Below are 10,913 nucleotides of genomic sequence, written 5' to 3'. Positions count from 1 at the left end.
TATGATACATCTCATGTAAATGGGTCAGTTGGTTCAAAAGATGTAGCTGGTTGGTTAAAGGGGGGGGGGGTTTCTCTCCCCCTCACACCAGAAAATGCAGGGACTAGGCTGGTGTAAAAGGGGCCAGCTCGGGAATGTCTGTGCATTTTCTGGTGTGAAAGGGGTACCATTTCAAATAGCCAGGACCTGTAGTGCTCTGAATACAGCCGGGCAGCCCCCTGCTCTCTGCTTGGCTGTCAATGGCTGTCACTTCTGCCCAGCGGCGGCTGTCCCCCAGTTACCGCAAGCATGTATTCCCCCTTGCCAATGAGCATGTAATCCCACATGGCAACGAGCATGGAACCCCTCGCAATGAGCATGTAAGTAAGCAGCACTTATGTAGCATAATTTTTAATAGGCATTATGGTGGCATAATACAATGGAAATTATGGTGTGTGGCTTTACATGTAATGGGCATTATGGTTTAAATTTGGTATAGTGTGTATTTTGGCTTAATCCATGTGGCAAAATGTGAATTTTGCCTTAATTTCTGTGACATAAAGTGAATTTGAACTCAATCTGTGTGCCATAGTGTGAATTTTGGCTCAGTCGGTGTGAATTCTGGCTCATTCCATGTGGCATAATGTGTAAGAGGCAAGTACAGTATAAGGGGGTTACTATTGTGTTGCATGATTTGTATAAGGGGTATATGGTGTGGTAAACTTAGGTGACCACATAGAAGCTGCTGAAATGCTGTCTACCAAGTTTTGGCTTTCAGTATTTTTTTTATGACTGGAGTGCCGCCTCACCCCGCAAGTATTTTAGGTCATCAGCGTCCTGCGGGTGCACCTTTGGAGGGTATCCGGCGTCAATATATCTCCCTGCATATTGTCCTATGCCAGCCCTCTGCCTTTTCCAGGCATATATAATTAGTTGAAAGTATTTACACAAATATAGACACACCCATGAGCAGACCACCCAACCAGAACACTGGTCACGCCCCCCACATTATTAGGTGCTGGCCACAACCCCTGTTATTGCGCATAATAGGCCCTTGATAATTTTCAGCTCCATGCACATTTAGACCTTAATCTGGCACTGCCCCTAATGGGTCCCCGATGGTCCCTCTGCGTCCATGGAGTCCATGGCAGGCCTTCAGCTTCATCTCCGAAGCCCAATATGTGGTGCTAGATATGCCCAACCAGTGATACTAGGGCCCTTATTCTGGTCAACTCGCGGATCTGAAAATGGACCCGAACTGCGCGGATCCCATTTTTGATGCTGTGGGTGCATGGCCAGCTCTGTGTGAGCTGTCCCTCTGCCTTCCGTGCACATGTGCACTGCTTCTATTCTCCGATGCTCTGCTCAGCAGATCAATGGGACTCCCAACTGCCCCCCTACAGTGCAGCACTGCCGGCCCCGAATGGGATGCGAAACCGCCCCCCAAAAAACGGATGTTCCTGTGAAAATCGTGACAGTCGGGAGGTATGATTTAAAACCCTCAGATGTTGACACACTCTGACACACTGACAGATGCCAACATGCTGACACACTGATGTGAGGAGGTTGACACAGGCCGACGGATGTTGACACACTGGCAGATGCTGTCACATGGACACATAGATGCTGAACATGGATGCTGGCATACAGGAGCGTAGGGAGGGTGCAGGAGACAAAATGTTTGCGCTAGCTGCTCAGCAGAGGATGCTGCTGCTGCCCTCTCCTCTGTGGCAGAAGGGACTGAAAGGGGCGGAGCTACAGTGGACAGAGAGGGGGGCTACAGGAGAGCAGGGCTGATGGGGTGAGGATGAGCTGCCAGCCAGCATTAGGTAAATAAAGTGTGTATGAGAGAGTACTACTGTCAGCAGCTGTGGGCATTATCTATAATTATCACAACTACTGTCAGCAGCTGTGGGCATTATCTATAATTATCACAACTACTGTCAGCAGCTGTGGGCATTATCTATAATTATCACAACTACTGTCAGCAGCTGTGGGCATTATCTATAATTATCACAACTACTGTCGGCAGCTGTGGGTGTTATCTATAATTATCGCAACTACTGTCGGCAGCTGTGGGCATTATCTATAATTATCACAACTACTGTCAGCAGCTGTGGGCATTATCTATAATTATCACAACTACTGTCAGCAGCTGTGGGCATTATCTATAATTAGTGCAACTACTGTCAGCAGCTGTGGGCGTTATCTATAATTAGTGCAACTACTGTCGGCAGCTGTGGGCATTATCTATAATTATCGCAACTACTGTCAGCAGCTGTGGGCGTTATCTATAATTAGTGCAACTACTGTCGGCAGCTGTGGGCGTTATCTATAATTAGTGCAACTACTGTCGGCAGCTGTGGGCATTATCTATAATTATCGCAACTACTGTCGGCAGCTGTAAGCATTATCTATAATTAGTGCAACTACTGTCGGCAGCTGTGGGCATTATCTATAATTATCACAACTACTGTCAGCAGCTGTGGGCGTTATCTATAATTAGTGCAACTACTGTCGGCAGCTGTGGGCGTTATCTATAATTATCACAACTACTGTCAGCAGCTGTGGGCATTATCTATAATTAGTGCAACTACTGTCAGCAGCTGTGGGCATTATCTATAATTAGTGCAACTACTGTCGGCAGCTGTGGGCGTTATCTATAATTAGGGCAACTACTGTCGGCAGCTGTGGGCGTTATCTATAATTAGTGCAACTACTGTCGGCAGCTGTGGGCGTTATCTATAATTATCGCAACTACTGTCGGCAGCTGTGGGCATTATCTATAATTATCGCAACTACTGTCGGCAGCTGTGGGCGTTATCTATAATTATCACAACTACTGTCAGCAGCTGTGGGCATTATCTATAATTAGTGCAACTACTGTCAGCAGCTGTGGGCGTTATCTATAATTAGTGCAACTACTGTCGGCAGCTGTGGGCGTTATCTATAATTATCGCAACTACTGTCGGCAGCTGTGGGCATTATCTATAATTAGTGCAACTACTGTCAGCAGCTGTGGGCGTTATCTATACTTAGTACAACTACTGTCAGCAGCTGTGGGCGTTATCTATAATTAGTGCAACTACTGTCGGCAGCTGTGGGCGTTATCTATAATTAGTGCAACTACTGTCGGCAGCTGTGGGCGTTATCTATAATTAGTGCAACTACTGTCGGCAGCTGTGGGCGTTATCTATAATTATCGCAACTACTGTCGGCAGCTGTGGGCATTATCTATAATTAGTGCAACTACTGTCGGCAGCTGTGGGCGTTATCTATAATTAGTGCAACTACTGTCGGCAGCTGTGGGCGTTATCTATAATTATCACAACTACTGTCGGCAGCTGTGGGCATTATCTATAATTATCACAACTACTGTCAGCAGCTGTGGGCATTATCTATAATTAGTGCAACTACTGTCAGCAGCTGTGGGCGTTATCTATAATTAGTGCAACTACTGTCGGCAGCTGTGGGCGTTATCTATAATTATCGCAACTACTGTCGGCAGCTGTGGGCATTATCTATAATTAGTGCAACTACTGTCAGCAGCTGTGGGCATTATCTATACTTAGTACAACTACTGTCAGCAGCTGTGGGCGTTATCTATAATTAGTGCAACTACTGTCGGCAGCTGTGGGCGTTATCTATAATTAGTGCAACTACTGTCGGCAGCTGTGGGCGTTATCTATAATTATCGCAACTACTGTCGGCAGCTGTGGGCATTAGCTATAATTAGTGCAACTACTGTCAGCAGCTGTGGGCATTATCTATAATTAGTGCAACTACTGTCAGCAGCTGTGGGCATTATCTATAATTAGTGCAACTACTGTCGGCAGCTGTGGCCGTTATCTATAATTAGTGCAACTACTGTCGGCAGCTGTGGGCGTTATCTATAATTATCGCAACTACTGTCGGCAGCTGTGGGCATTATCTATAATTAGTGCAACTACTGTCGGCAGCTGTGGACATTAGGTATAATTAGTGCAACTACTGTCGGCAGCTGTGGGCGTTATCTATAATTAGTGCAACTACTGTCAGCAGCTGTGGGCATTATCTATAATTAGTGCAACTACTGTCAGCAGCTGTGGGCATTATCTATAATTAGTGCAACTACTGTCGGCAGCTGTGGCCGTTATCTATAATTAGTGCAACTACTGTCGGCAGCTGTGGGCGTTATCTATAATTATCGCAACTACTGTCGGCAGCTGTGGGCGTTATCTATAATTAGTGCAACTACTGTCGGCAGCTGTGGGCGTGACATTAGGTATAAGTAGCAGCAGCACTACTACTGTCAGCAGCTGTAGGTGTTAACCATAATTCATGGTTGCCGACTTTTCAGCTGCCCTCTCCGGGAGAGGGCAGCCAGATCAATCAAGTAGGGGGCAGGCCCGGCAGGCATGACACAAAAGGGGCGGATCCATGGGCGTGACTAACCTAATAAGATTGCAAGCGGTACTCACTGCTGCCGCTCCAGCCGCTCCAGCCGCTCCCACTCTCCTCTCCTCTCCCTGCTGCCATGTATGTGAGCTTATACACCTTTTTACTTATAAAGTTATTGAAGTCTCACCTGTGCGCCTCCCATTTCCTTTCTTTTCTACTAGCTTATGCTGCCCATACATGGTACGATGCGCAATGTACATTTTGTACTAGATCGCATCGCATTTTTTAAATAGATGCAATGCAATCTAGTAGAAAAAGTACGTTCTGCGCATAGTTTTTGCACTTTGCCTTATGATGCACACGGGAGCAAGGTAACATAGCACCCGTGTGTGGGCACCTTTACACCTTTGGCTCTTGGTCAGCCTTATGAGGATGAGGTTGCATGCATGAAAGCTAAAGCTATAGCACTACAAGAAGCAGACTGACCTGCTTATTGGTTTTACAAGAGGGTTTGCGCATAAATTGCCTGTGTGTGTGTATATATATATATATATATATATATATATATATATATATATATATATATATATATATATATATATATATATATATATAGATATATATAGCAAGGTTGCCTACCTGAGACTCTCCATGAGGGAGAAAATGTTTTTTTTTCCCGGACTTCCCTGGTAATGTATGATTGCCATCACCTGTGGTGAAACATCTTTCTTATCAATTACCTACACCACAGGTGTTGGCAATCATTAGGGATGGCCATTGTTGCCTTTGCCATTGATGGCAAAAGTGCAACTGGCCATCGATCGTTTATAATTATTCAATGGATGACCATTGATGTTTTTGCGTATCGATGGTCATCCATTTTCTCTGATTGAGTGGCCTGTGAGCCAATCAAAATGCGGGGATGGGGCTTCGCGGGTGTCAGGGGCGAAGCTATGCTCCGTGTCCCGGCACTTTAGGGAAAAAGCAAAAACTAAACTATTCGTTTAAGCTTTACATCGATGGTGGGAAACCATCTGGTTCTCCCCCATCGATGGCAAAACTATTTGACATCGGCCATAAACCATCGATGATTTCTAATCATCGATGGTCAATGGCCATCCCTAGCAATCATACATTACCAGGGAAGTCCAGAACAGAACATTTTGTCCCTCATGGAGAGGGTCAGATAGGCAAACCTGATAGATTTATCTAGATATTTATTCTCTCATACCTGCACCACTTTTTATAGAGACATTTTATACTCATATTGGAATGCGAACCTTGTTTTTATATATATTTACATTATAAATTGTCTGTTTATATAGTATTTTCTTTATAGTATTTTCGGTACTCTTTACCTAGCACGGCGCCCACGATCTTGATCGTGGGCATCGTGAGGTAAAAAATCGTGTCGGTTGCGTCGTATGCGGGCTAAAGATGCCCGCACGCGACGCGATGTCCACGATTTCCCATTGAAAACCATGTTAAACATGGACATCGTGTCGGTCGCGTCGCGGCCGGCCATAAATGTGCACACGATGGCCGCGACGCGATGCCCACGATTTGCCATAGGAATCAATGTTAAAAGGCCCGATGGACACGATTTTAATGTTAAATGGCTGAATGGACCCGATTTGACCATAGGAAACAATGTTAAATGGGCCTTAGAGCCCAAATACTTACCCTGAACTCTGAAATGGCCCCCCCAATTGTTTACGCCACCCCACGATCAACGTCAACCCGAAGCGTGGCGAGCGCAGCGAGCCCGCGAGGGGCGGCGGTACGCGTCCTCCGACCTTTTCATACCCCCACTATCCACGTCGGCGTGGAGTTGAGAATAGAATAGTGTGGCGAGCGTAGCGAGCCACCGAGCCCGAAGCGTGGCGAGCGGACGCGGATACCTTCACAGGTAAACGCGTCCCCTCGCGGGCTTCACAGGTGTCCGCGTCGCCACGGACACCTGTGAAGCCCGCGAGGGGACGCGTATAGCTGTGAAGGTATCCGCGTCCCCTCGCGGGGCTCGCTGCGCTCGCCACGCTTCGGGCTCGGTGGCTCGCTACGCTCGCCACACTATTCTATTCTCAACTCCACGCCGACGTGGATAGTGGTGGTATGAAAAGGTCGGAGGACGCGTACCGCCGCCCCTCGCGGGCTCGCTGCGCTCGCCACGCTTCGGGTTGACGTTGATCGTGGGGTGGCGTAAACAATTGGGGGGGCCATTTCAGAGTTCAGGGTAAGTATTTGGGCTCTAAGGCCCATTTAACATTGTTTCCTATGGTAAAATTGGGTGCATTGAGCCATTTACCATGAAAATCGTGTCCATCGGGCCTTTTAACATATATTCCTATGGCAAATCGTGGGCATCGCGTCGTGGCCATCGTGTGCACATTTATGGCCGGCCGCGACGCGACCGACACGATTTCCATGTTTAACATGGGTTTCAATGGGAAATCGCGGGCATCGCGTCGGTCGCGTCGCGGGCAGACATAAATGTACCCGCGATGCCCGCGATGGGCGCCGTGCTAGGTAAAGAGTACCGTATTTTCTTTATAAATACAAAATATCTTTTACATTCCATAATATTTCATTTTAAATACATACAGTAAATAGGATTTTTATTTTGCATTTGCTCAGCAACTCTTTTTAACAGCATACAAAATCATATGAGTTGAAAGGAGCTTTCCACAAGGTGGCACTGTGCACACATATAGATACACAGAAGGCCTTACAGTAGATATTCAGCTTAAGATCAAAGGCATCAATCAATTTAGCCTCAAAGGAAGGGTGCTGTACCTGTGACATTTTTATGCTGGCAACAGCACCCAATCTCGCACCTTTTGTAGGCAGAAATCAGCCCAAATACACACAAAGTTGCTTGAGCCTTTATGGGGCAGTGAGCAATTTTGTGCAAATACATGCAGCCGTAGAGTGCGGCTATAGCTGCAATTATTCGTACCCATGATATCATTGCGTATAATTATCATTTTCCTATATGCTCTGTATTGTGCCATCAATCACATTGATATGCACAAGTTACACCCGTCATACATAATATATTGTTCATGTTTCAGTTTCAGTCTTGGTCAGTGCCACTTTAGCTGATTTCTATGATCTGGTCTGCATGCAAAAAAAAATTCACACTATGCAGTAGATGATGTGTTAACAGGTTTCATTTTAAGCAAGGTAGGACTGGCCCACATGATTACAGCATACCCAACTGTCCTGCTTTCCGTGGGAACGCCCAGTTTTTGGGGGACGTTCCCGCGTCCCGCCCGGGGGTGGCAGTGTGCCGTGGTGGGGGAGGGTAGGCAGTGGGGAGGACTCCCTGTCACCCGCTGAGCAGACGGGCTGAGCAGACGCGCAGGGATTCTGCCGCCGAGAGACGGGGACGTGCGTGTGTGTGAGATGCTCATGCGTCCCCATCAGATGGAGTGCCTGTCCGCGAGCTCTCACCAGTGGAGGGGATCTGGCGAGAGCTGGCACTGAATGGCAGGTGCTCCATCTGTATGTTACCATACCTCCCAACTTCTTGGCTGCTGGAATAGGGACACTCGCCTGGAAAGGGGGCAGGCCTATGCAAATGAGGGCATGGATTATGCAAATTTGCCACTACCCCGTTTTCGGCCGCAAATAGACGCTGTGCGCATGCGCACAGCGTCTATTGAATCAGCTTGTGGGGGGGCTCCCAACTGCCACCCCCCGCAGCGGGACAATGCCGGCCGCGGGTGGGACAGCCGGACAGGACCCGAAAATCGTGACTGTCCCGCTGAAATCGTGACACTTGGGAGGTATGTGTTACCTTTTCCTGCACAGAACTATGGTGTACAGTGCACTAGTGTTATTACTCTGTTACATTTCACCATATGTGGGAGGGTGTGGTCTCAGTGGATGGGATTGCCCTAGCACTTTTTTTTTCATTATTAGGGCGTTCCCAGTGCTCCCTGAGCAGCAGGTCAGCCTCCGGCTCCCCACCCTGCACTTACACGGTATCTATTCAATGATTACTGGCTGCTGTACAGAGCAGCCATGATCACCGGCTCCCCCAACTCCCCCCCCTTCCCTCCCCTTCACCCATGGGACACTGCAACCCATGGATGGGACAGCGGGATAGTGTCCAGTTAGCAAAACTGTCCCTATGTAATCGGAACAGTGGGGAGCTATGCTAATGCATGTTGACCATATGGTGTAGCACTATACGTTATATAAATTCAGATTTATTAATCCATACCCTGCAGAGAGAGGCTGGAGTAGTCCAGCAGCTGGGGAAGCGCTGGGCACACCCCCAGCAGGAGGAAGGTAGGAGGTGTGGTGCATGGCCAAGCCTCCAACCTGATGCACAGTCACTCTCCATTTGGTGCAGGTATATTTACGGCATGGATAGTGGGCTGATTCCAGTTCTAACACTGGGCCAAATTTCTTAAGCCTTAGCAAGTGATAAAGTAAAGAGTGATAAGGAGTGATAAAGGCTGGGTTTTATAAATGACAGTTAGCTGATTGTCCGGTACTTTATTACTCCTTATCACTCTCCACTTTATCGCTAATTAAGGCTTAATACATTTGGCCCACTATGCAGTAGGAACTGTAAAGGTTGTCACGGCCGCTACTGTTAAATTATGCAAAAGGAGCCTTGTGTAAACAGACTCCTGCTTGCTTCTGTCATTTACTGCAGTGACTGATGACCTGTCCCCATTTTGGTGAACACTGTCTGCCCGTGCCCCACTCACAAATTTCCACATCTTGCTAATCCGGCTGCGGCTTTCGGGTGATTGTGCAGGAACAGTGTGGGCTTCTTGGCCAGAGCCAGCCCTAGGCATAGGCATTCTAGGCAATTGCCTAGGGTGGCAGCCTATGCCCTGGGGCGAGCTTGTTGGAGAGGTGCTCTCGGCAACCATCTCCATGGCAACCTGCAGGCTGATTTGTCCCCTGCAGCCACTATCCCGAGAGATAGAGCGAGTCCTGAAGGGCCTGTCTGCGAGTCCCCGCTGTGTGTCCCGCCGCTAAAAAGGAGGTGGAGTCGGGTGCTGTGTGCCAGAGGGAGCTGTCAATCACCGCCCTGCTCCGCCGGAGTTTCATTGCATACAGTGCCTGCATACAGCACTTGCCTCCCCCCCCCATCCCCCCTGTAATTTCTGTCATTTTTTTTATTCACTTTTAAACGCCTTCTCTTTTAATGCTGCTGGGTCAGTGGTGTAGGCTATAGATTAGTCAGTGGTGTAGGGTATGTAAGGGTCAGTGGTGTAGTGGCGGGTATGTAGGGGTCAGTAATGTAGTTGCGGCTATAACAGGGTCAGTAGTGTAGAGTAGAACTAACGCCGGTGCTAGGGGGCACTAAGCAAAATCTTGCCTAGAGCATCAAATTGTCTAGGGCCGGCTCTGTTCTTGGCATCCTAGGCAAACATTAACCAACTGCCCTCCCCCCCAACCCTACATTGCCACCACCAACAACAACCCCACATTGCCACCACTAACCACTTTACAGCCCTCAAGTGAAATGATGGAAGTGGTGTCTTAGAAGTTCCACAGCTACAACCTGCTTTAAGTGCAACAAGAATGTCTTCAGGTTACATAAAGCTGCCCGATATTAAAGCCAGCCCTGTGACTGTGTGCAACAAACACAGAACCTGTTCAGAATGGGTCCTGCACATAAGCAGCGCACCTGCCATCAAATTTGTACATAGATCATAAATGGTCTAAGTATTTTGCAAATACATGGTGTTTTTGAAATATACAAAATTCCATATACAAATTACCATTGTCTTTTCTTCCAATACACATGGAAGTTCCCAACTCATTAAAATGTTTTGCAGTTCTCCTCACAGTAACTGTAGGAGGAAACACTTGTTTATCTTGTGTGTAAAGGCCCATCATACATACTGGGCGACTTTGAGACGAAAGCAGCTCAGTTTACTCCTTTGAGCGGCTTTCCGCTCAAAAGCCACCCAGTGAGTTTGGGGCAGCGATGAGCTGTGAGAGCTGATGTGCTGGTATTTCCAGCGGATGACCGATGGAGTGGACGGCTTTCCATAGCGTCCTGCTATCGGTAAAACAGGGGGGCGAAGTTTTTCAGCCCAGCAATTTTCCCCATCATTGTTATCGGATTCAGTATGAAATCCCGGCGTTCGGGATCCCGGCGTTCAAAATCCCGACGCCGGAATCCCGCTCGCCATGCAGCGGGCCCGGTGCCTCGATACGCTCGGTACGCTAATTTATTCTCCCTCCAGGGGTGTTGTGGACACCCACGGAGGGAGAAACTGTCGGGATTTCGGTGGTCGGGATCCCGACTGCCGGGATCCCGACTGCCGGGATTTAAACTGTATCCCTTGTTATCCATGCACGCTGGCCAAGAATGCCCAGTGTTTATGGACCTTAAGACAAATCCTGCATAAGTGGAGTTTGTATGTTCTCCCATATTTGCATTTATTTACTGCTGGTACGCTATAAGCTACTGACAAAACTGACTTAGTAAGTGTTTGCTTGTCTGAGAATTAAGCTCCACTGGGTTTGGAAAATGTCTATGTTGATCTTATTTAAATATACGGTAATAATAATAATAA

This window comes from Crinia signifera, chromosome 6, assembly GCF_055691185.1.
Source record: "Crinia signifera chromosome 6, ASM5569118v1, whole genome shotgun sequence".
NCBI lineage: Eukaryota > Metazoa > Chordata > Amphibia > Anura > Myobatrachidae > Crinia > Crinia signifera.
Note: the sequence above shows the minus strand (reverse complement) of the source record.